This window comes from Haemaphysalis longicornis, unplaced genomic scaffold (genome assembly GCF_048455015.1).
Source record: "Haemaphysalis longicornis isolate Haplotype H1 unplaced genomic scaffold, Haemaphysalis longicornis Haplotype H1 scaffold_4, whole genome shotgun sequence".
Classification (NCBI taxonomy): Eukaryota; Metazoa; Arthropoda; class Arachnida; order Ixodida; family Ixodidae; genus Haemaphysalis; species Haemaphysalis longicornis.
In genome coordinates this window covers 96,885,895-96,911,124 of record NW_027526361.1, presented here as the reverse complement: position 1 = coordinate 96,911,124, position 25,230 = coordinate 96,885,895, and positions in this window count along the sequence as shown.

Below are 25,230 nucleotides of genomic sequence, written 5' to 3'. Positions count from 1 at the left end.
TGAACTACAAAGTTCGTCACTCGTACGAAAAACACAATTCAAGCACGACACAACCACAGTAAACTATTATCGATTAAAATTAATAGTTGAAGCGCGTTACGTACAAGTGTGGTTCTTGAGGCCAAAATCTGATGCAACAACGAAGGACATGCTTCAAAACCACTTTACTTTTACGTGCTGCCTTGCAGAAATACCTGACGATAGCTGTGCGTCACAGCGTTCATCCCTTCGAATGTCCTAAACAGGCTTTACTAGTAATACGCTGACTAAACCGGGGTGAGTTTTTTTTATGGTAGGCGCACACAATGCCAGCTATCGCACTTCAGCCGCTTCGGGGCTACGTGGACTGCGCTGTCAGCCGCGTAATCGCTGGGACAAGCAGTTACACCGCTGTGTGTGGTGTGTGGACTCTCAGCTCTGGCTTCATGACAACTGAGTATTTGATGCTGAGCACTTAATTGCCAGTAACGTGGAGCAAAGTTATGCTGCCGTTATTTTTGATAGCAAGCCGGAAATTAGACTGCAGGGTCCTGAATCACACAATAAAATTTTTTGCGCAACTAATCTTCTCAGCTTTCCTCTCTTTACAGGAAGTGAGAACTGACTAGGCGAGCGGTTTCAGCCGAGAAGCAATTTCTAATCGTCTTCGTTTTGTTACAAGGTTCTCTCGCCTTCTTTTTTTTGCTCAAGTAGCTCGGATATGACAGAAACTGGGTTTCGCATAGTCGTACTCCGGGAATCGGCGCTGTAACAGGTATTCGCGTTACCTCGTCGAAATGAGCTGGTAACACAAAATGTCGTCTGTCTTGAAATGCCGCTCGGACACAGACAAACGTGGTTGTGCGTCTCCTCTCCTATCTTGGGCTCCAGAAAACGCGGATGTGTAGTTTTCCTTCACGTTGCTTACATAAAAGACTGGCAAATCCTAAACCTATAATCCTAAAGACTGCTCAAACGTACGACTATGGGTGTCCCGAGTGATCATGCCTATGTGATCATGCCTAACAGACGCGGTACCTGAATACCTTTCATACAATAGAGCGCTAACAGATCTTTAATTTATTTCCAGCGCGCCTAGAGGGAAACTATACACATGATGTAACTCAGTCGGACTATGAACACAGCGCTTGTGTTAACCATGTGTACGACAACGAACGCAGAGCCCGTTTCCGCAACCAGCGCAGCATCTTCAATTCTCCAAAACCTCGGCTGTTGCACCTCAGGCTGAACAGCGGTAAGGGCAGCAGTCGGCGACACAGCCGCGCCAGCCTGCACGTCGGTTCTAGAAGACCGAGCGCCTGCTCTCAGCTGTCGCCTTGCAGGCTAGGTAACCACCTCTACCGCGTCTACGAATTCGGTTATATTTCAAAGCACCATGTTTATAGGACGAACCAACGTCAACTGCTGCGCGTGGTGATGTATCGATCCGCCCGCATTCGAAAGTCACTTCCGTCAAATGATGCAAAAACTACCTTACTGCCATCTAGGCAAGATCCTCCCACTCACAGCACGAACTGATTGATTAAATTGTATGGTAGTTCTTTATCAACGATTGGAGGGGCGAAGAGATCAGGAAAAAACTCCAAAGAAAAGTTCAGAAGACCAGTTACGACTAAACGCTCGAACCAGAAGTCCCGCATGCACCTCGGCAAGTATCAGTCAATAAAGTGTAGCTTTAGCCTTCAAAGGCTTGTGCAGTTCTGACACCCATACAAATACTCGGCCTCTGAGAAATGTTGGGCCATCTGCACTTACGTGAAACCTGAGGAGGAGCGAAGCAAGCAGTGCATAAGTGAATTCTTGGCGCCTTGGAGTTTTCGCCCATTGTGATGAAACCGTAACGTGAGACCTGGGTAGGAGTGAAGAATGCAGTGTTCAAGTGTATTCTTGGCGCTTTAGTGTTTTGGCCCACGGAAATGAAACCGTTGGGAGTTAGAGGTATTCAGCTTTGCTGCAAGTCTCGTGTCTTTGAAGCACACAGCGTTTTAGGCCAGGTGTTGGAAAACGAGTGTCCCAATGTGTTCTTTTAAGTACGCGTTTTTCCCACGGAGATGAAACGTTCTAGCACGATGCATTGGAAAACAGTGTTTCGGTGTGTTCCTTTAGTACTCGTTACATTCTAGCGTGGGCGTTGGAATACGAATGGCCCAGCGTTTTGGTACCTTGACTTCATGACGCTACGACGCCATGAGACGACGACTTGAGACTGGCAGCCCGAGCCCCTAAGGGACTTCCCCCCTAATAAGAGAACGTTTTCCTAGCATACATTTACGACTGTTATTCAAGGGTACAAGTGAAAGGCTTGGTAACCAAGTAATTATTTATCAATAAAATATTTAAAAAATTGCTACAATATTAACGTTCACTCAAAGCCCCTTGACCATATGCTTTCAGCGGTTGAATCTCTACCTTAACTACACTTAAGATAAATTCGTTTAACTTAGCTACGCCATTCCTACACTTTCTGAAGTACTTCAAAGCTGCGAAAAATATATCCTTGCTATGTTCTGGAAGAGTATTATGGCCGTTACTGCTTGTATTTTACATAGGCAACGATAAACTAAGATGTCATGGTTAAATCGGTTTTTCGCTGACGAAAACGATGTTTGCCACACCACTGACCACATTCATGGCGGCCATAAGTTGGAGTATGACATAATGGATTATTTAGATCTGCGTACTACCTGGAAAATATATTCAATAAAAATATAAAGATAACCTGGCGCAGCGTGCACTAGTGGTGCAAGTCCGAATAAACAGTGGAGCTGGCGGCCTGTCTCCTCTTGTTGGACACCCAGCCATTGCATCAAACATAGATTTCCGAACTTTCCGCTGAAAGTTCTCCACGACTGCAGGCCCATATAATTTTGTCCGCAGCCTTTCACATCTCTCCCTAAGCAGTGTGGACCGCGTTAGCAGCGCTAGAACACGATGAAACAGGCTTTGCGAACTCGGCGTCTGAAGCACAAGCTCGGCGTTTGTGCTCCCAACTTCAGGCGCGAACGCACGTTAACTGGTGAGGAGACCGCACAGAAGCCGGTTTCCTACTCCGAGGGACCCAGGTTACTCAGACAACGGAAAGCGTTTTTTACCTCCTTTGTCTCTGTTTGTTTCTTGCGGCAGCGGTATTTTAGATGCAGAGCATCACCTTGTCCACAGCACAGCATGCTTACAAGAAGTATTCAGAACGTTGGATTGGGAACAGGTGGGAGTAAGGGTTAATGGAGAATACCTCAGTAACCTCAGATTTGCTGATGACGTTGCCTTGCTAAGTAACTCGGGGGACGAATTGCAAAGCATGCTTTCCGCACTGGGCGAACAGAGTAGAACCGTGGGCCTGAAAATTAATATGCAGAAAACTAAAGTAATGATCAATAACCTCGGGACAGCACAGCAGTTTGAGATAGGTAGCGAGGCAGTGGAAGTGGTAAGCGAATATATATACTTAGGCCAAATTGTGACCCCAGATCCCAACCATGAGGCAGAGATAATTAGAAGGATCAGAATGGGGTGGGGTGCATATGGCAGACACTATCAGATAATGAATAGCAGCCTACCATTGTCGTTGAAGAAGAAAGTGTATGACAGCTGCATCTTACCGGTACTCACCTACGGGGCAGAAACTTGGAGGCTCACTAAGAGGGTTCAACTTAAATTGAGAACGACTCAGCGGGCAATGGAGCGGAAAATGATAGGTGTAACATTAAGGGACAAAAAGAGAGCGGAGTGGGTCAGGGAGCAAACTGGTGTTAAAGACATATTAGTAGAAATTAAGAAGAAGAAATGGACTTGGGCAGGGCATGTAATGCGAAGGCAAGATAACCGCTGGTCATTAAGGGTAACAGAGTGGATCCCTAGAGAAGGCAAGCGCTGCAGGGGGCGGCAGAAAGTTAGATGGGCAGATGAGATCAAGAAGTTTGCGGGGATAAATTGGTCACAGTTGGCACAGGACCGAGGTAATTGGAGAATAATGGGAGAGGCCTTTGCCCTGCAGTGGGCGTAGACAGGCTGGTAATGATGATGATCACCTTGTCCCTCCGGCGTCGTCGGCGTTGTCCGCCCCTCCCCCATTCTCCTCGCCGCGCCAGCTGCGCTCTCCGCCGCTCACCCCCTCTCCCCTCCGATAGCGAACACTCTCTCGCGAGGGGCATTGGATTGGATTGAATTTGATTGGCTTGGATTGGATTGGCTTGGCTTGGCTTGGCTTGGATTTGGATTGGATTGGATTAAAGTGGATTGTGTTGGATTGTGTTGCGTCATAGCCGCGGAACGTTGCGTCATAGCCGCAGCAGACGCGCTGGGGCCGGCGCATGTGCAGTACTCTCTCTTCCGCGGTTTCCTCTCCTTCGGGCGCGCTGCACATATAACCGGTGTGCCGTTCTCCGGCGAAGCAACATCCACGCTTGGCTCAAACACCTAGAGTCCACGCCCCTTTACAAGTACGCCAACGTCGTCATCGCCTGGGACCGGCTTACGCAGTCCCCTCAACGTTATGCGCGCTATAAAACGCGGTCCCTTCGCCGCTCCGCCTATGCGTCGCATCTACACAGGGGTTCCCGCGAGGGGAGGTGGGAGTTTTTTTAAATGCAGATAATTTCTTTAACTCACGATGTCACCCGGCGTTGTCGGCGTTGGCGTGCCTCGGCGTCCGCAACACCCGTTCCAGGTGGGCCCTCTCCCCCACTCCTCCTCTCCCGCATCACGCTACCCTCCTCGCTCTCAACAACAGGTCCGCACCCCTCGCCCTACACTATATAAAAAAATAATACTTACCGGCGCCTGGTTTCGATCCCACGACCCTGCGGGCGGAACGCAAGGTACATGGTGCTCTACCCACTGCGCCACAAAGCCGACACAGAATGGAAGGCTACGAACGCGCCTTATATCCTTGACTCATTCAAACTACGTCAAGAAGCTGCTGATACAACGCATTCTCTACCTGTGGGCGGAACGCGAAGTAGATGGTGCTCTTCCCACTGCGCCACAAAACCGACACAGAATGAAAGGCTACAAACGCGGCTTATATCCTTGACTCATTCAAACTACGTCAAGAAGCTGCTGATACAACGCATTCACTACCACCAACTCCCCAAACACTAAACGTTAACGCAATACACCCACCCCCTATGCGATGCGTTTACTCGAGTCCCCCTCGCGGGGAGATGGGCCCTTTTGTAAGCTGGCCTTCCGACACTGCGTGTTGCGCAGCGAAGCATGGAAATCTACGGAGGGAGTATGATTAAAGAAAACGGCTTTAACTCAGGTGTTATTAAATGTATCCAAAAACAAGTTCTATGAAACTATGCTGATAGGACGATTATACCGCTATGCCGAGTTTCGTTTACTTGTCATAATTAGGTAGTGAAGTTGTAAACGTTGGAGAATTAGTTTGTTGTCATTATAACGCAATCTACGGAGATAGATGGCTATGTATTGGAGAAAACGGTCGTAACTGCGGCTCCGCGCTGTTTCACTAGATATCAATCACAATCGGTGGAACGAGTTTTAATATTTTTTTAAATTGCTTTCTGTTCTGCTGAATTTCGGAAGTTTGGTTATCACTCTCCCTTTGTTATTATTAATTTCAACCTTCCAAATCAATGTGGGCATTTGCCTTCCCGTTTCGAAATGAGGCGGCCTGGGAAGGCGGGATGGAATGGTTTTTGCGCGCTCCATGGGCGCCTAAATTAGTTGTTAGTTTAATTTATTTTTTACGCTTCAATATTTACCCATTTGTCTCCAATGCTTGTGAAATTTCCCACCCGTCTTTTTTTTTTTCTAGGCGTGTCGCACAGCGCGCCAACACAACCTCTTTTTTTCTCTTCAAATGGCTGCACATGTTATTGTTCCCCGCCGCTGCTAACCCCGCACACTTTGGGCCTTTCGGGTGGCCCGGTGGTTAGGTTGCCAGTTTCACGGAGTAAAGGTCCCAGGTTCGATTACCGCGACCTCCCTAATTACACTTTTTTTTTCTTGAGGCGCGCACTACTTACACCTGCTCGTATGCTCCTTGTCTACTCGACACTTTCTGTCGCAGTACTTGGCCTTGCATTTTCACCATCGCCACTTCGTCTATGATGATAGTTTTTCTGGTAACACTCCATGGCGGAACTCGAAGCTTAAACAGCTCCGCTGTTAAAAAAGGATTGACAATATACAACCCTTGTTGGACTAATCGGAAGTTTAGTCTGCCCCATGGCCCATACACAAATAGGTTCACATAGACGATGGCGCACGCCCACAGTGACAATTCAACGAAAAATTTCAAATGATGAGTGCTACGAGGTGGGCTCGTCGACTTGCTTGCTGGCTTCGCTGCGTTTTAATAGCGACGCTGTTTAAGAATTGAGTTCCGCCGTGGAGCATTACGAGAAAACTATCTTCACGGGCAATGTGGAAAGCGTTGAAATGCTCGGCCTAGAAGGGTGAAGGAAAGAAGTAAGAAGGCAACGAGCCCATGATCATCAGGTGTTGGGAGTACACGCCCCAAGAAAAAAGTGTAATAAGGGAGGTCGCGGGAACCGAACCCGGAACCTTTTCGCCGTGAAACCGGCAACGTGACCATTGGGCCACCCCAAAGGCCTGAACGATACGGGGTTAGCAGCGGCGGGTTTTAATAACATGTGCAGACAATTGGAAAAAGCAGTGCGCAACGCCTACAGGGAAAAAGGGCCAGATAGAAATTTTTACAAGTATCAGAGCCTCGTGCTTATAATTTTGAAGTGGAAAAAAAACTAAATCTAACAGCGAATTAAGGCGCCGATAGCTTGCAAAAGCCATACCAGCCCGGCTTTCCAGGCCGTCTCATTACCAGAAGGAAAGACAAATAAAAACATAGGTTTGGGACATTGAAAATGAATAATAAAAGAACAAAAGTGCAATAACAAAAAGTAAATTAGGCACAACAGAGAACAAATAAACACCGCCTCCGCATAAAACACAAGAGAGGAACCAGGGGGAAAACGCTTTCCATGGACAGAATCTAACCTGTGTCCCTCGAGTTACGCAACCGGCTTCTATGCAATTGCTTTCTTGGCGTGACTCTGGCTTGCTGTCCTCTTCTCCAGTTCACATGCGTTCGCGTCTGAAGTTTGGAGCACAGACGCCGAGTTCGCGAAGCCGGTTGCCGCGGGTTCTACCGCGTGCTAACGCGGCCTGCTTTGGGGAGAGATCTCAAAGGCTGCAGACATAACGATCCGGGTCTGCCAGTAATCTATAACCTTCAGCGGCAAGTTCACATAACCATGTAAGGTGCAAAAGCCGGGTCTCCGACGAAGGGAGTGAGCGCCAACTCCGCTGTTTCTCCAGCCTTGCACTAGTAGTGCACGGTGCGCCAATTGTGTGTTTTTGTAGCGACAGCTACAGTACGCTACCTCAGGCAGTTTTCGCGGAGTGAGCAGTTTTGACTCTGAGAGCTAGAGGTCAAACCACACCCCCTTCCACAAGCGGCCGGATTGGAGCAGTGCCCGATGGCGCGGAGAGATCGGTGAGGAGGGAGCGCAGAGGCACACGGGACCCATGCTGTCACCTGGAGGAGGAAGGCGAGGACGCCGTCGCAGCAGCGATATGTGCGCGAGACGAAGGAAGGCGACGAGGTGACGTGCGCGCAGAGACGGGTGCGATGGAGTAGGAGGAACATCCAGCTGTCGTCTCTCGTAGAGCCCCTACGCTTAAACAACGCCGTGAGGCGGAAAAGGGGAAGCGCGCTACTGTTGCGTCCAGCTTCGCTACCTTCAAGTCTTACACGTTGGTGTGAGCTTCGTTCATTTTTTTTTTTTTTTTGGCGTCCCGGCAGGCTCATAAATGTCGCATTTATGCTACTAACAGCACTTTCATAAAGATATCAACTCCGATATGTCATATCCGCCCTTACCAAATGAATTTTTGTGGCCATGAGCGTGTTTGTAAAAACATAAACATGTTAATATAGGCCCTCTTGTGTCCTCCAGCTACTACTTAGCAGCTTCGGCATCACAGAAAGCTTTCCGGTTTGCGCTTTAAAAATGTTCATGCAGCTTCGGTGGAAAGCTGCTTGGCGTCTTCCCACACAGAGGAAAACACCATCGATGTTAACCTGATTACGGTGACAAGGATTTGACACATTTATTTATTCTCTATAGCTTTGTACATCCGCCGTTGGTACAAGTGCACACCTTAAAGCACAGACGGAGCGAAAGCGCAGCGAGTAACAATTTTTACGGCGAAGCTGCGTATGTCTAACCCCACTGTTTTCCTTCCGGTGAAACAGCTTATAGTCAGCACCGCTTTTGTGCTCCTCCTCGCGACTCCGGACAAATGTTTCACTAGCTCTATACCCTTCGCCACGACCGCGGCCTCATTCATGAGTTGCGCAATCTCCTGATAACGGGGTTAGCGTCGTTATGAGTAGTTGCTCTTTTAACTGGCTATTAGACGTACGCGTGTCGTTTGCTCGGCGAAACAGTGGCGTGAATTGAATTAGCGTTGGTGCACACCGACGCGTGAATGGGCTCGAAATCAACAGAAAGCCGCTGCGGCGGAACGTCCAGCTACCACCGTTCCCGATTCAAGTAACTCCTCGTTGAGTAGCTCAGAATCCCTCGCAGTTGAAACGCAAAATGCCCGCTCGGTATAACACGTAGTCCAATAAATCTGGTTCAACTAGAAGGGCTGTCGGAGCTACATTTTTGCGTCTTCCACGTCTGAGCACGGATACATTACCTCTCGCCGAGTTGTGCGTGCATTGATGGAGGAGGGGGGCCTCCGCGCGCAGCTAGGCTTCATGCCCTCACCGATTTCATGCTTGTTGTGCTGGTAAGAGATTTACACTTGCACGTCTCACGGAACAACGCGATTTGGCGCAGCTTTCTGAGGTCGAGTGGTTTGAGTTGCTGCGTTACGCAGATAGGAATATGCCTGCTATGCGAGAGGGAACGCGCACAGTCCCATGAAGCTCGATCCATCCAAGTTTCATTCAGCTAATTAAGCGTGTTTTGTTTTTTGCACTCCTTGGATTGCACCCGGCTTCTTCGGGCATTCTTCTTCACAGAGTGGAAGGGAGTTATTTTTTTCTGAAGCGTCTAATCGTCGTACTACCTCTGTACGAATCTATGCAAGCTATTCAATTGTGCTGAGAACGCGCCCCTTAATTTTTACCTGAACAGACACACTAAATGCGAATTTTTTTTTATTTTTACCGCTATATTAAATATACTTATTTGAACCGAGTGGAAGCGCACGTTCGTCGAGCTAAGCACGCCCAGTTAGGGAGATTGGCCAATATTGGCCGAAAAGACACTCCAGCGTTCACCGCGTACCTCGAGCGCACGTTTGTCAAGCCAAGCATGCCCACTTACTGAGATTGGCCAACGTCGGCCACAAAAAGGCGCCGTCAGTTTGAATACCCAGAATATGCCGAGCTCTCGTGCACGCGTGTCTCGAGCGCACGTTCATCAAGCTAAGCATACCCATTTAGTGAGATTGGCGAACATTGGCCAAACAAAAGTCCAGACTTCGCCACCTGCCTCGAGCTGCAGGAAAAGAAGAAGCAAATCGGCTGCAATCATGTATTTAGTCTGTCATGATGGTCGTGAAGGTTGTGTACAGCTTCGGTATCTTGAAGTCGCCCGCGTTAGTGTGCGCTTCCTGCACTTTTTGTAATGGTTCCGCCGCAGCAGCAGGGATCGGCGTTCTATGCATACTGTGAAAGGTTAGCTTTTCCTTTTCGTGTGCGCCGATCCAGGCTAGAAAAACTGTTTCTGGTATTACTCTCCGCATTCGAGATTGTCCTCCGCAAAGCTGTATTTTTTTTTACGGCTCTATCAGTGGCAGAATCATTTCGCAAGAACCTCGCGGCATTGCTGCCGGTGTGGAGGCCCGGAGAAAGTGGATAGGGGAAAAGGGTGGCGAGGAGGCTAGTGAAAGTGGAGGGGCGGGGGGGGGGGGGGGTTGAGGCTCAAGGGAGTTCAATTTATGAACACAAATCTGTCACACACAAGCGGCATCGCCCTGTCTGCTCAGACCCCACCGCATTGATCGGAGTGATCACACGTAATTATTTTTGCAGCCAACTACGCACATAGTGTGATTGTTTCAGCCAGCTACACGTCTTGTTGATTGTGGTGCCGCCAACCACTCGATTGCGCTGTGTATTTTTATTAAATTTGTTTTATGAGATGCGCAAACATATTATTGTGCGTTTCTTGGCTGCGATGCTGAACTCGTTACGTAGTGACAGGTCCTGTTTTCCACAATACTTAAACGAACACCGACGCACTAGCGAATGTGAGCTCTTTGCGCTGCAGGAACAGGAGGTGGAAATATCGCCACGGAAGGAATATGGCGGTGAGGGCCAGGGACGGCTTGCACGCGGTGTTGGAGCTCGTACCGTGCGCTCAGTCATACACTACACGAGCTTCACGCGGCGGCGCCTACCTTCGTGTTGTGTCGTAATACACCGATTCTCTACAGCTTAGCTGGTTCTGCCACTCAGCTTCAAGGGGGATTACTCAGCGGGGTACTAGAAAAAACGGGCAACGTCTCCACGTGAACCACGGGCTGCGTACGCCAGACATTTGGCTTATGGAAAGTTAGGCCTTATACCAAGTACGAGTTTGTAGGGCTCATCGTGTTGCATTGTCGTGAGTGGTTTACCTTTTGTCGCAAGTGCGTGAATATACTTCGTTTGGTGCAGCGAAAACGCTGCGTTTTCGCTTAAGTGAGCAGCAGAAAGACGTTCATGACCCAACACAACCAGACTACGAAATTGTACTCCCGTAGGACTTCTGCTGACGGAAGGAAGGAGAGGCGATTTAGTTTCTTCTCATGAAATATTCCCTCATACGATTTATTACGCATTTGAAGGTGCTATTTCGTACAGGCGCTTGTGAAAAATAGATAGCACGACGCAATGGGCCCCCAAAAATTTAGACTCACTAGTGTTCGCTGGAAGTATAAGCACCTATGCGTCCACTTGTCCGATTCCCGATAACTTCTTACCCGTACCTGTCGTATTTCGCTCTCAGTTCTGTCAAAGTATTCTAGTAGCCTCCTATTTTTTCCTGTACTGAGTGGTTCTCGTAACGTTGTTCTTTATCTTACACATTTTGCAGGCATTCAAATATCCAGTTTTAACAAAATTGAGCGACCAAAATAGCACCAACATACTTTTTTTTTCTACCCCCGCGTGTAGTCCCCCCACTTCTCTCCACTCCAACGGCGCAGGAGTGATATCTGCCGTTAGCTCGAACAGGCGGGCGAACAGTAGAAGAGTCGAAGTCGAATCCACGGCGAGCATCGGTGATGTCGGTGCTATTTACGCATATAACGAGTTTTCAAAAGACAGGCAAATCACTGAGAAAAGGGCTGGCTCGATGCCAGAGTAACAGCAAGAAGGGAAGGAAAGTCACAAGAATACAGCGTCCATCAAAGAGACAAGAAGCTTAAACAATTGCAAGTGGAACCCTTTGTTCAGGACTCCAGCGGCTTCTGCTGATGCAGCTTCGGCTTCAGCTGATCAGCACATTTGGGATCTGTAAGTCAGGGCGGGCAAAAGCAGCCTCCCATCATGGTCATAAAGTTAGTGGCGGATCCTTGCGAAGTTTTGTTCCTGCGCTGAAATGTTGGTAGGCACATGTGGCGTGGAAGAGGGTAGCCGTCTCTCCACATAGCCTGCAGTCTTCAACCAGTGTGACGTTGGCGAAAAGCTTCGCAAATCGTGATTAATGAATTCAAGTGCCTCTTTGCAATTTCTGTAGAAGCTGTGCTTCAGGTGCCGTAAGTTCACGAAGGGTGGTTCGATATGTAGCCCACTGCATCCTGGCGGTGTTCTCGGTGCGGAGGGGTGCTAGGGGATCGTAGGGAGTCGGTCACCGGAGGCTAGTCAGTAAACTCGCTCGCTCGTCTGTTCGCCGCCTCGTTTCCCGGAAGTCCGTCGTGTCCGCGGGTCCACGTAATATAGTGCACTGCTTCGGCGGATTCCGGAAGTATCATTCAAAGGGCAAGTGGTATGCTTCCTGCCGCGAGCATGCCCACTGCCTCTTGTGAATCGGGGATGTTGAGGTCGCGTGTTTCGTTCTCCCCGCAAATGGCGAGGAGGAGGGCTCCTGTCTCCATGGGCTCTGTGGTGGTGTTTCGCATGGTCATGCAGTCGAGACATTCATCTTCACGGGTGTAAACCACTACTGCCGTGGTTTCTTCAAACTTCTTGGCTTCAACACCGTATTTTCATGGTGTTCGAATTTCGTTTGCAGTAAAGTGACCCTGGCTTTCTTTCCTTTCCTGTATTCCGGCATGTAGCCCTCTGTCCACCGCCAACTCGCCACCGTTGCCATCAACATGTCGAATGTTTTGTACTTCTTTTCTTGTATTTTCCTCACAAAAAGTTCCCGTGAGGTGATGTAGGTGTCTGTCTAATAAATAAATAAATAAATAAATAAATAAATAAATAAATAAATAAATAAATAAATAAATAAATAAATAAATAAATAAATAAATAAATAAATAAATAAATAAATAAATAAATAAATAAATAAACAATCAATAAATAAATAGAATTAAGTTCAGCGAACACCGCAGCAAGCTCAATGCATAGTAGATGCCGCGGCGCCATCCATCCAAGTATTTGGGTATGTCCTGAGCCTTAACCCCTGAAGACGAAGAAGCACAGCTTTGAATGAACGTTCGTGCGCGTGAGCTCGGTATGCCCGTGCTCGCCCTCGGGTCAGATTCTTTTCTGTTGTGGGTACAAGCCAGGCGTATACGCAACAAGCATTATCTATTGCTTCCCTTGAAACACACCTTCTATTCTTTCATGCAACTGCAAAAAACAAACGGGAAAATTTGGGCGACTTGATGATGCGTGTTTAACCAGCAAAAACACACGGTGTGTGCGTGAAAACGTTTTTTTCATTAAATTACACACTGGTGTACACCTAGAAACAACAAGGATGCAAGACAATGGCCTTATCATACCTTGGCCAACAGACTGTCACCTCTGTTCACGACCAGAGAATTGATCACTGTTTTGGAGAATCCAGAGATGCTGTCTTTTTCTGGGACATTTTGCAGGGAACAGTCAGAAATGATATGGATAACATGACATTCTCAAACGTACTTTTGCCATTCGGGTGTCCTGGTGGCTAGATATTTGCCTAGCAAATTTTTTGCGTTGGCTTTATGGGGTTGGGGATAAATCGGAGAAAAGGGGTGTATTATAATACTTCCGGTATTTAGAGAATCTGATAACCTTTTTACGAGTATGTCGCATTAAAGCAAGATATCGCCGAGTTCAGTTTGTTCTGAACCTCCCCAGAACCTGCGGATACGGCTGTTTTACGAAATTCAAAACGGAAACGCTAGGAGTTTCTTCTCCAGCCCGCGTGTTTCAAGAACGACCATTTTTGCTTGCCCATCCGGGTGATTTCATATATTTTGCGGCTTACGATAACCATCACAACCACAATCATCTTCATGATCATAACCATCATCACCAGCCGTTCTCCGAACAGAGATATAGTGCATCGTCAGCATCGCTCATACGTAACAATGACCAGATATTTTCTGGCACCGCCACCCTCCAACGTCACTCAAGCAGCTGCCAAGGCTAGACCACGTATGTTCACTGCGTAGCCACATATATCTGCAGGTTGTTGCTAGACTTTCCATTACGCCAAAAAATGCACATTGATACCGCTTGAAATGATGGTCGAGTGAAGGTAATCGTCATTTGTTAGCGCAGTAAAAATAAGTTACAGGGCAAATTATACGAGGCATTGAATTTGACTCATCCTCCTCTCGTTACCGACACCGTTTCTCCGCTTTTTTCAAGAAAAAGAATTCTTCCTGAACAAGTACATCATCTCTTCACTCGCTCCTCACAATAGCAGAGGAAGGTATTTCTTTTTTCGCTGTCGTTTGAAGATCCCTCTTTTTCTTAACCAACCTAAAAAAAACATCCTGCGAAGGATTGCTGACAGCATCGCCGTAACAAACTGTCATTACTCACAAATGCCCCTTACGAGCTGTCTTAAATGGCATGGGTACGTCGTTGTGCCAGTTCGTAGGACGGATAAGATCGGCAGATAATGTATCAGCGCAGGCAACCTTCATGCGGATGTTCTCAATTGTGCATTTCTGACAAACTTTTCTTGTAGCTTCCTCATGATTGGACGGAGGAGCGCTGTCCTCGTACCCTCGCTGGTGGACCTAGTGGCAGCGACGGTCTCCCTAGCCTCCGAGGCAGCCGCCGCGAGTCCCTTGGAGGAATCCCTGAAGGGCGTCGTGCCGCTGTACCGGCTCGACAGCCACCAGGGGGCGATGGCGTCCCGGAACCCGACGAGCTTCACTTGCATGGCCTTGACGCTAGCGCCCACCAGCCTGCAATAGACGGTGGACAGTGCGAGCGCCTTCGACCTGGACACTTTCGACGCCTACTGCAGCCCGCTGAGCACCGTCATCGCCAACTCCGTAACCATCGCCGCCCGATATAGCACGCTCACCATCAAAAAGCACGTTCCGGTATAGGTAAATGCATACGCCTGCTTGACTTATAAGAATGCTAGCTTGTGTTGCTAAAAGCGGAATCGATCACCGCATAATTCTCTCAACTACTATCCACGCATGTTAATTTAACCGACACAGGAAATTTCTTCGCCGTCAATGATGGCCACGGCACTGGCGCGTTACTGACGACTGCGTACCACACGTTTCATAGTGACTTTACTGCGATTGCCAAATGTAGAACTGCTTAGACCCGTAGTTTACTTGCCTCCATTTTACACTCTGCTCGTCCTAAAATTGGATTTTTCCGAAACCACAGTCCTTACCTGAACGCAATTTTGGTCGGTCTGTTAGTATATCTGCATATAAGCATTTCCCATGATTCGGCCGACCGGGCCAAGTTCAAAGAATAATAATTAAGGAGTATATATAGACGAGACCTTCTCAAACTGCTAATACTGATGGCATACGCCGAACTTATCAAGGTTAGGAGAGAAAAAGAACAGTAGGCGCAGTTGAGTCCAAACGTAGGCACACAAATCATAGTAGCAGCATTCGCGGGGATTTTTTTTTTTTAGTGCACCTTCACGGCAATGCGCGTTGTGTCGTGAAGCTCCTACGCAGTAACACTGACTAAGCCTTCCGTGGCAGCAATTGAAAAAACATACTAGGGCAAGGAAGAAAAAACAAGGGCGAGCGCACTCTAACAACAGACTTTTGTTAGTGAATTGTGACTTTAGCCTTGCAGACAGTGTATTCTACTTGATAAATATACGCTTTTTCGGTCTACATAGTATGTGATGCGTTGCTTGATCAGTAGCTTTGGTGTAGCCTTTTCTGTTTCAAATGAGCGGACAATACGCAAGGGTTCTTTTTTTTTTTTTTTTTTGCTTTTTCGGCGAGCTGAAAGTGGGGTAAGGATTTTATGCAGGAACGGGTTATACCCGCAAAAATACGGTACTCCTCCCGTAGAAGCCCGTTTATACACAGCTAGCCGCAATTGGAACTGGGAATATGTCCAGGGTGAGCTAAATAATTATGACAGGAAAATAAAACTTGGCGTGTGAATGAAGTCGTCCTAGCGGCCAATTGCATAAATATATTTTCTTAAAGATATCTTAATTAGATTGAGAGCTACCAAGCATTTGAGAGCTACCAAGCATTCAGGAGAAAGGTGGCTTTGCCGCAGAGCGTCGACGCTGGACAAGATTAAACCATAGGAAGGGGTAGCGGGGTGCGGCTTCACTGTCAAACTTAGACAAGCGTTCAGTGAGTAAACGTGAAACGGGACGATGCCTTCGCAGAGGGTGTGTGCATATCCCCCCGGCCGCACATGTCGGCCTGCGTACTGGACCATCCGTGCGTCCTGGTGGCGGATGAATGCGGCGAGGGGCACTGCCGCTGCTGGCCTGCCTACCACGAGGACGGCACGGGCTGCCACCTGAACGTCTCCTTGCACAGCGGATGCCGCGACCACCGCTTTTGCCCGGACGAAGCACACTGCGTGCACAACATCTGCACGGGCCTGTACGTAAATCAGAATTCCAGTTCACTCATTTCTCGCTCACACTGGGTGTCTCTCCGGCAAACCTATTTCAGAAGCAACGTATACATTGTGGTATTTTGCATACAGCGTGCTTTTAGCTTCGTTAATAATCTCTGTGATGTTTGGCTGCAATCATCCGTCAAAGGTTTCAGCCCGTGTAGTTTGTTACTCCTGAACACTCCTACCTGTTAACCTGGCAGAATCACTCGCCGGTGTCATGCTAATCCCTCATAAAGCACGGTTGTGCGTCAAATCGTAAATGCGAGACAAAATTGCAGATAATATAGCAACTTGTCAACAATTGACGATGAAGGTCCAGCGATGCTCCGAAAAACGGCCAGAGGCGGCGGCAACGATGTGGAACTTAATGTACCATGCTTTTATCACGCGACTATTGCTCTATGAACTTATAGAAAGAGTGTTAACCATCCTAGAAGGCATCTAATAATGCCCAAAGGGGACAACTTGTTATACAGGAATCCTGGTGTACAAAGGCAAACACTTCTTTGAAATAAAATAAATTAGGAATGCTTCGATACCATTGATTATTTGTTTTACCCCCACTGATCTCTGTTCTTTTTTTACGTGTGTGGCACCGTACATTGGCGTCTCTACGCCTTTCTGGCTTTCGATTCCATTTTCTCGCTTTTTCTTATTCTCTATTCTCACTTTTGAAGCTGAGTTTTCTTTTGATGGGCTGGAATAAGAAGTGTATTTTTTAGTAAGAAGATATGAACACGAACCGAGATATTTACCGCAAATATTAGCTTCCCATTAACCGAAGATATTAACGGGAGGCTATACATTTCACAGCAGAAGACAGGGTGGTACCTACTCAAGAGATTTCTTCCACTCACTGACTGGCGTCACCGGGTTACGAGCTGTGCGTATTGGCTAGGACTGTTTAAAGGACTTCCTCGAGGCATTTCAGTCTGCCAAAGTGCTTTGAATGCGAAAGAATGATCGCTTCGGCTTGCAACATTTAAGCAAGCTTAAGTGGCTCATTTTTAATATCTTATCCTATTTAGTATACTATACAACTGCAGTCACCTTTAGTTCACGCCGCAATTCCCTTAAATCCCACATTCTTTGTGGCTGTGGGGCACGTGTTCTTCCGTGCCATGACGTGCTATCCTCGCGCGATTACCTCCGCGAGCCTTTTTCTTACCGCCTGCTGTGGACTCTTAACAAAGCTTGAACTTTCGACTCAAGGGGATGAGGCATAAAAGGCTTTCGGATAAGAAGTAACCCTAATGTCATAGACAGCTTCATAGTAATCGCGCGATGCTATCTCAATGTGGATCTTGAAACTGAGCGACACGAAAACTCTACTGACTTGAGCACTGCCTTTGGCCGTAAAAAGGGCGCAAAATATCAGAAATTTGGAGCACCGCGCTTCTTTATTGAAGATTTGGGAGCTCAGTTCAGCTAAAATTGTCTAATGTGATACAAATAAAACCTGAATTTTAGGTTCATCGCATAAAGTATGCTCTATCACACACGTGAAATTCTCTACTATGTTTCCGTGGGTTTGACGGGAAAAACTTTAGCTACTTCTCCTGCGGTATTGCAACTGCTCACATGTAATATATGTGTCGAAAGCATATTTCTCTGCTTCTAAAAAGTGTGCCACAAGATCATAGATCTGTCGTAAGACCAATCAGGAAGCAACTATACTTGCGCAGGTTAGAAATTATGCTCCGTTAATCCCCACTGCAGGCAGGGCTGGGAACCGTGGGGCAACGGCTGCTACCGGCGGTTCCTGTCGAGGGAAGGCATGCGCAAGCTGCAGCAGACCATTCTGGTCACCCGCAACTTGGCCTTCACCATCGCCATGCTTGTGCTGGCCGTGTGGCTCTACCACCACTCGCACAGCCCATCTGTCATGCGCGAGCGGTCCGTCGCCACCTGGGAGTACGTGGTCAAGACGGACCAGAACTGAGCGGCGGATGTGGCTACGCTCAGCAAGACCGGTCTTGTAACGAAGCTGCAGTGACTCCGTGGCTGATGGCTCCGCATCAGGCTGGGCCATATCGGTTTATGTTTACAACCACGTGTTTTTTATCATTTTTATTGTTTGCCTGTCTCCAATATTACCGACTTCTGATATGGACACTGTTGTTATTGTCTGGTTCATAGGTGTTTCCAATTTTCACGTTTCCTTTGGTTGTGTTGCTTACCCCGTGCGGCAGAAACGTCAGTTGTATTACTGGAAATGCTGCTTAAACTTGATGGCGAGGCACTAAAGTGGTTATAGCAACGCCGCCTGCATAAACATTGCCTAACGCGTGAGCGAAAAATGGCCAAACAGCCACTCTCCTGTTGCTCTCTCCTACCCTTCCCCGCTCCGTAGCCTTCCTGCGTGCTTTCGTGTCCGCCAGCCAGCGCCGCTTCTCGAAAACTATGCAAAATAGTGGAAAGTTTGTTTAGCGTTTTCGAGGCGGCGCTCCTACGCCTTCTTGTTTTTCACCATGCCTGTCTGTCTTGGTCTGTCACTGATAAAACTTCCTTTGTCAGGAAGCAAAATCCCTTGCGCTGCCGCAGGCTGATGCCGGCTTTGCGCGCTTATCTACTCGGATCACAGGCCCTGAAATTTTCTGAGTAAGGCATCCCACCTCTATCCCCTCCGCATTTAGGTATTGTTTTGACCCCGCTGTTCGCACTCCGCATCGGTACGCACTTCCAAAATTGAGGACTGTACTGTAGAAGCGCCCGGACAGCGTGGCGGGATCCCAGCTGCTTATCTTTTTGTTTCCTATAATTTTCTGAAGTTTACAAGCACGTGATAATATTGGAAAGTAATCGTAGAAGTGAGCGCCCGAACGAAAAACGTGCACGCAATTTTTTCTTCTCTAAATACTCCAGAAAGAAAAATATCAGTAAAATAATGGCTGCCCCATCCGAAAATAACGTTTTTCTGTTAGCTATATGTCTACCCGACAATCAGTATGTTCTTACACTATTTCAGTCCGCCTCCGTCTTTATATTTGGAAAAATGCAGCAAGTATGAAGCGAGCGACACGTTCAACGAGATCCCCAGTGCGCCACAGAACTAGCGCCCCGTCGCGGCTAAGATGTAAGCGAAACGGCCCTTGAAGCCCAACAGGCAAGCTGACAGACACACGTCGTAGAAGTGGGTGCAGCGTTCGCGACTCGCGAGCAGTGACGTAAGGCGAGATGTCCGCCGGCACGCGCCACATAGCGAATCAGTGCCTGAACTAAGCGTCCCTACCCATGGCCTCCGCGATCGGCTACTGGTGGCGCGCCGCCGGCAGCAAAGCGCGGAGGCCACGCCCTACCCTTCCCATTGAAAAGCGCGCGACGCGTCAGGCAATGTTAATACAGTCGGCGTTGGGTTATAGCCTACTAAAGCGGATTTCTGGCTAATCGGTTAAGCATGACTGATCTATTAGTCAAGCTCTGTTTGGGTGCGCCCTATCTGGGCCTTCGTCTTCGGTTGCAGGGTTGATAGGCTCTGTCATTTGAGTATTACCTTACACAATGTTCATCCGGTATTATCGATGGGTCAGCTCAACAACATTCGCAAATTACCTATAGCGCACGTACACTTCTTGTGTGTGCAGGGAGCTTGAAGTCGTCTTGCCTAATGCTTGTCAATAAAGAGAAATAAAAGCTCCAGTAATGCAAGTTTTGCCTATGCTGTATACGGAGGCGGATAATATGCCCTACGGATCGCAAAACTGAAATGTGTTGTTTATAAGCTGTAGGGCCTACGTTCACATCGAGAGAATCAATATAAGTAAAAACCACAATCACCCCTTTAAAATGTCGCTAACCTGGCTTGTGTTTAAATTTGTACCAAAATTATATCGTTCCACGTCGTAATTTCCAACGGCCTGTGTCACGCGGACTGATGTGCCACGCTAAAAAAAAAAAAAGGTCAGCTATAGGGAAGCGGAGTTTTTGTTGCTGCTTTTCTAATATTTCCTTATGAAAATTTCTGCCTTGAAACCAATAAAAATCATAAAGGGTGAGGTCACTATTGTGCTAATTACCCACTCTACTGCTTAAAATATTTTGGGGGCAGCTCACAGAATCGGCACAAAAGCCATTAGTGTTGCCATCAGAGCTTCTTCGCAAAATCACTCTGTAAACCAACCTACCCTAAATCCTGATTCTTCACCGTACAATAAATGCAGGCTGGTTTCCCTCCCATCACCAATGGACGTACAAATATAACATTCCAGAATATCTTCATATTCGCAATAAAAAGCGGACAATGGTCGGGTTTTCTATAAATTCATCTTCAAAGAGATTCAGCAATAACTGCAACGTATTCTCAAAACTCTCTACATATGTCCTAGAGCAGATAAGCTAACGAACTGGTTTCATCTTCGCAAGACTGTAGAACAGATTTCTCGAAACGGTTTTTAGGATTCCTAGAAATTTCACCTCTTTTATATTGGGACGTATTTTAAACAAAGTACCGGGGTTGGGCTTGGAATAAAAGTGACAATGAAGCCTTAAGTGTCTATGAAGTTAATATGCGTTACTCATGAAAACCTCGGCGTTTTATAGCCGAATCGTAGGACTTGCCCTCAGGCTTCAGCAGCGTCCATACTTTATCGAAGCCTGCGAGCAAACATACAAAGCTACAGTAGTTTCTTTCAGCAGAAACAAAACTTGATCCTTGCCCTAGAAGATGCGCAGCCGGTAGGGGATATTCTGAAGTCACTCCTTTTCCAAATAGGGAAACGGTTTGCTCGCAAATTACATTTCTCTAATTCAACTACGCGGAGCGAATTATCTCATGTAAAAATACAATCAAATGGTTTCATGAAATGACAACGAATCGGGTAATACTTGGAACATAATTAAAAATACACTGATTTTGTGCACAGTGCTAGAAAACGTAGCCCCTGCAGTCGGCGGAGAGTAAAATTTATATGTACATAAAGAAAAAAAAAGTGGAGATGCATTCTTTCTTATGTTAAACCAGACATCGAATTATTCGCAATGTGAACTAAAAATAAAAAAAAATGTAAGCTATTATTTCCGTGGCCCCAGATGGCTGAGACACGGGTACTGCTCCACCTAAACTTACGCACATGTATACGCAGTCCTTTTAGAGCATCTGACATTTCGCAAAGAACGTGCCACAGTAACCGTGATGAAGCTAGTTTTCTTGCCTGAAAAACGACTGGTTTAAATACAGACAGGAACTTCCCCTAACCCACTTCTGTATAGCTACTACTACCCCGGGACCATCAGCGATCTTTGCAAAACATGCGGCCAAAGGGCAGACCTCAAACACATAATATGGGGATGCACAGAAAAGCAAAAAGACCCACAAAGAATAAACATCTTTAGTGAAGAGCAATTGGAGACGACGCTGCTCAGCTCCGAAGAACTGCTGCAGCAGCGGCTGATCCAAGAAGCTCAAGAAGCCGCCAGGGGTCAAGGACTCCTGGCCGACGACTGAAAAGAAGGGCAGGGAAATCCCACTCCTTCGCCTTCTGGCTTTCTGAAAAAAAATAAATAAAGTTGTTTCTCTCTTTCTCGCTCTCTCTCTCTCTCCTCTATATGGCTAGCGACCTGCCAATCCACGCATGTCCTGTGCGCCGATTTTGTTTTTCTTTTTTTTTTTCTTTTTGGCTTGGCTTAGTATTTTTTCTCTCGGCACTGCGCTGGTTTTCGCTGGGTTTGACCCTCACTTATGGAATTGGTGGTCCTTGGTCATGCGTTATTCGCTCCGCTGTTTTAGTGATTGCATGGTCTATTGTCGTTTGTTCCTTCGCCTTTTGGTGGATTCTTAGTATTTATTTTTTGCCGATTTACCCGGGAAAGAGTGCACAATTTTGAGGGCTCTAGGGTTGGCCTAAATCAAAACCTCTGTTGGGGAGGAAGTGTAACTTGGCTTATTATAGTTTGGCGAAAGTGCGAACCGGCTAGAGTTCACGAAATGGGCACCCGCATTGCGTCCGCAAAAACCATCCGCAGCAGCCAACCATTGCCACGTGCTCAATTTCCATTCACTGCGACGTTTTGTGCAGCGGGGTGTGCACGGGATCAAATAACACCGAAATGCATCTTTTGCCCCAAATCAGGAACCCTATTATGCCACATAGCGTTGGCATTCGCGAACACCCCAGATATCCCTCCCAATCATAAACCTATCCCTTCCGAGTGGGCGGTGACGCTGACCAGCTCAGACCCCTGCCCCGAGCTTCGGCTGGTGAATAGGGCACGGCCGGCCGGCTACACCCATGGAGTCCTGGACTGAGGACATCCGCCATTCGTCCGGAGTGACCACAGGCACAACGGATGGGGATAAATAAAGTTTCGTCTCTCTCTCTCTCTCTCTCTCTCTCTCTCTCTCTCTCTCTCTCTCTCTCTCTCTCTCTCTCTCTCTCTCTCTCTCTCTCTCTCTCTCTCTCTCTCTCTCTCTCTCTCTCTCTCTCTCTCTCTCTCAAAAAAAAACATTCAGCAGGCTTTCTTCACTTTCGCGCACGTTGTTAGAATTTTCCCCTAAGGCGCAGCAATGTTATGCAGCTTGTCTAGACAGAGTTCTTTAGAGCCAAATATAAGTAGCGATAGACGGTGTATTATTCCATAATTCTAAAGATTTTTTTTGTTTCTTTTCGCCAAAGATGTTAATTTATAACATTAGAATTAATATTTGCTTTTGCTTTGTCAGTCGTTTTTTTTAGATGGTTCAACGCGTACTGCGTAGTTCGTCCGTTTACCCTACTTGTTATTGCTATTTCCAACGTTCTTTTGCGGACTTATTTAACAGCGAAACTTTTCAGCAATTCGTTGATTCCTGCGTTTCGCATAACTCAGTATAAAAGTTTGAATAAAAGAGATCACCGTAACCAGCAGGATTCGAACCTGTGTCTGCTATATCGACGGAGTTAAGTCAGTCGTTGAATCTGATTTGTGCAACTTAAACCCTTCCTCAAATTTTGCGCTTTCCGAAGACTAGGTTCAGCCGAAAAAATGTCTCAACGTTATGCGAAATTGATTGAGGATATGAAAGTTTGAATGAGCAAAAATGCTAAAATATAGAGTATGCTGGTCGACCAGGGAGGTGCCGCAGATGGGGTTTTTTGTGTACGTTGACGTTTTTATTGCTAAGTGGTGGATCCGGACTGGTCGGGACTGGAGTAAACACTCCGTAATGACCGGTATTACGAGCACTTGTTGGTGGTAGGTACTGGTTGGTACGACCACTACATCAGACGTGCGCAGTCGCAAGCCGCACTACGAACGTGTGGGAGGTAACGGGGTTGAGGATTAAATGCAGCACCACATGGCCATGGCGGAGCGCGCCACGCCGGCATTTTTTCGGAGGGCTGGCTCCCGCAGTCACCGGCTTCTATAGGCGGGTCGCCATCACTGTAGCCGCTCGTGGTCTGGAGGAACCAAGCTTTAATGCGAAAGCAGTAATTCTTGAACGAACGAAAAAGCCTGCGTCGGCGTCAACGCTCTCCGGCCTCTGTTGCGGCCCTTAAATACCCGTTGGCTGCGACGCATTCCAAAGCGCGTGTGTCAGAAACAGTTTAAAGTAAGGACAGCACCCATTGGCCGCAGACGGGGATGTAAGCCAGCGTTCCATCCTTATTGGCTACTACTCGCTATATGGTTACGAACGTCGGTACGCAGTGGCTACGAACACGGGTATGCGTCGACTGAGCGCTTCCATTGGCGGCAACACTTCATATGGCTGCCCAACAAATAATACTAAGGAACGTGACATTAGATTGAACCGTAATTGCCATGGGTATGCGCCTGCCTGGCTATAGGCCTCACGGTGCGCTGCTGGGTTCAACGCCTCGCACCCGTGCCAGAAGCTTACGCAAGAAGTATATTGCCGAAACGTACGTCTTTAGGCCGTACGGCTACCAAACGTCAAACGTGAATTTTGACCTAAAGAGGCCGATGGGCAAATGTTCCTAGGACGGAGAGAATGAACAGATGAAAAAGGATGATGATCGTCGAGTTCAAGAATGAAGAAGCAGGACTACTTGGCAGCAGTGGCGCACTGCTTTATTTGGCGCAGAGATTGGTAAAAGGTAGAAGTAAAAAATAAACACGCGCTGATACGGCTGCCGGCTTATAAAGACAGCGCACAAGTACGGCACCGCCACGGGTGCACACGTACCGATCTTATCAAGAGACAGCCGTGCTATGCCGAACACCGCGATATGCCGAGCTTTCGTATGTAACAATGATAATGATGATGCGTGATTTAGCATGCGCTGTGCCCAGCTTCGCATAACCACCGCCGCCTACAAAAGATGTACAACACAATCCGAGGAGCATTCGTCGCGCAGCGGCTGTGATTGGCGTTTTTAAACACAATGTTGGGTAATTCAAATGTTATTTTAAGTATGCATGGAAACGGATCCCTTACGCATATAGAAGTGTGAAGGTGGGTTGCGCTTGGCAAGATAATGTTATGCCTGTATCTTAATATTGTTTATGTTTATGTATTTGAACATGTTATGTTACAGATAAATAACGTTGGTTTCTTTTGTATCTATACGCGCAGACACGGCGGAAAACAAAAACGCCCGTGTGTTCGAGATTTCGGCGACGTTAAAGATCCTCAGGTGGTCAATAATGAATCAGGGTCTCTCCACTAAGGCGCGCCACATCACCTGCGTAGCGTCGGTGCGTTAAATCTCATAGGCAATCAATGTACGCCCACACGCATGCACACGAACTTAAGATAAACGCGCAATTACTATTTCACAACAGTCCAGTACTTAAAAGCAACATGTTCGGCATTGTTCCCGTACGAGGGAGGGTTGGAGGCATCGCAAACGCTTCTAAAAGGTCTTCAGAAATGTGCAAACTAAACAGCATTCACTGTGTTCTCGTTCTACCTGCGTTCGGACCTCGGCCTTCATTCCACATACCTTCTGAGTCACTTAAAATGCTATGTAGATGCGTGGACATCCCGCGGTCACCAAAAGAGCCACTGGGTCAGCGAGTAAGCGGACGAATGGCCACAACTTGAAAGAAGCTTTAGGGCAGGCTAGGGAGCGAACAAGTCGTTAAACAGGAGATGAGGAGGATCAGCACCGGAGTGAATGAATTATAAAAAAAAGAGAGAAAACGAGCACTATATCGGGATGATAATTCCCAAGCTAAAGCAATGATACCGGTCTTACAATTCCATTTCATGCCTACAACCTACACAAACCATATGACGCGCAAAATAAATTCTCTTCTAATGC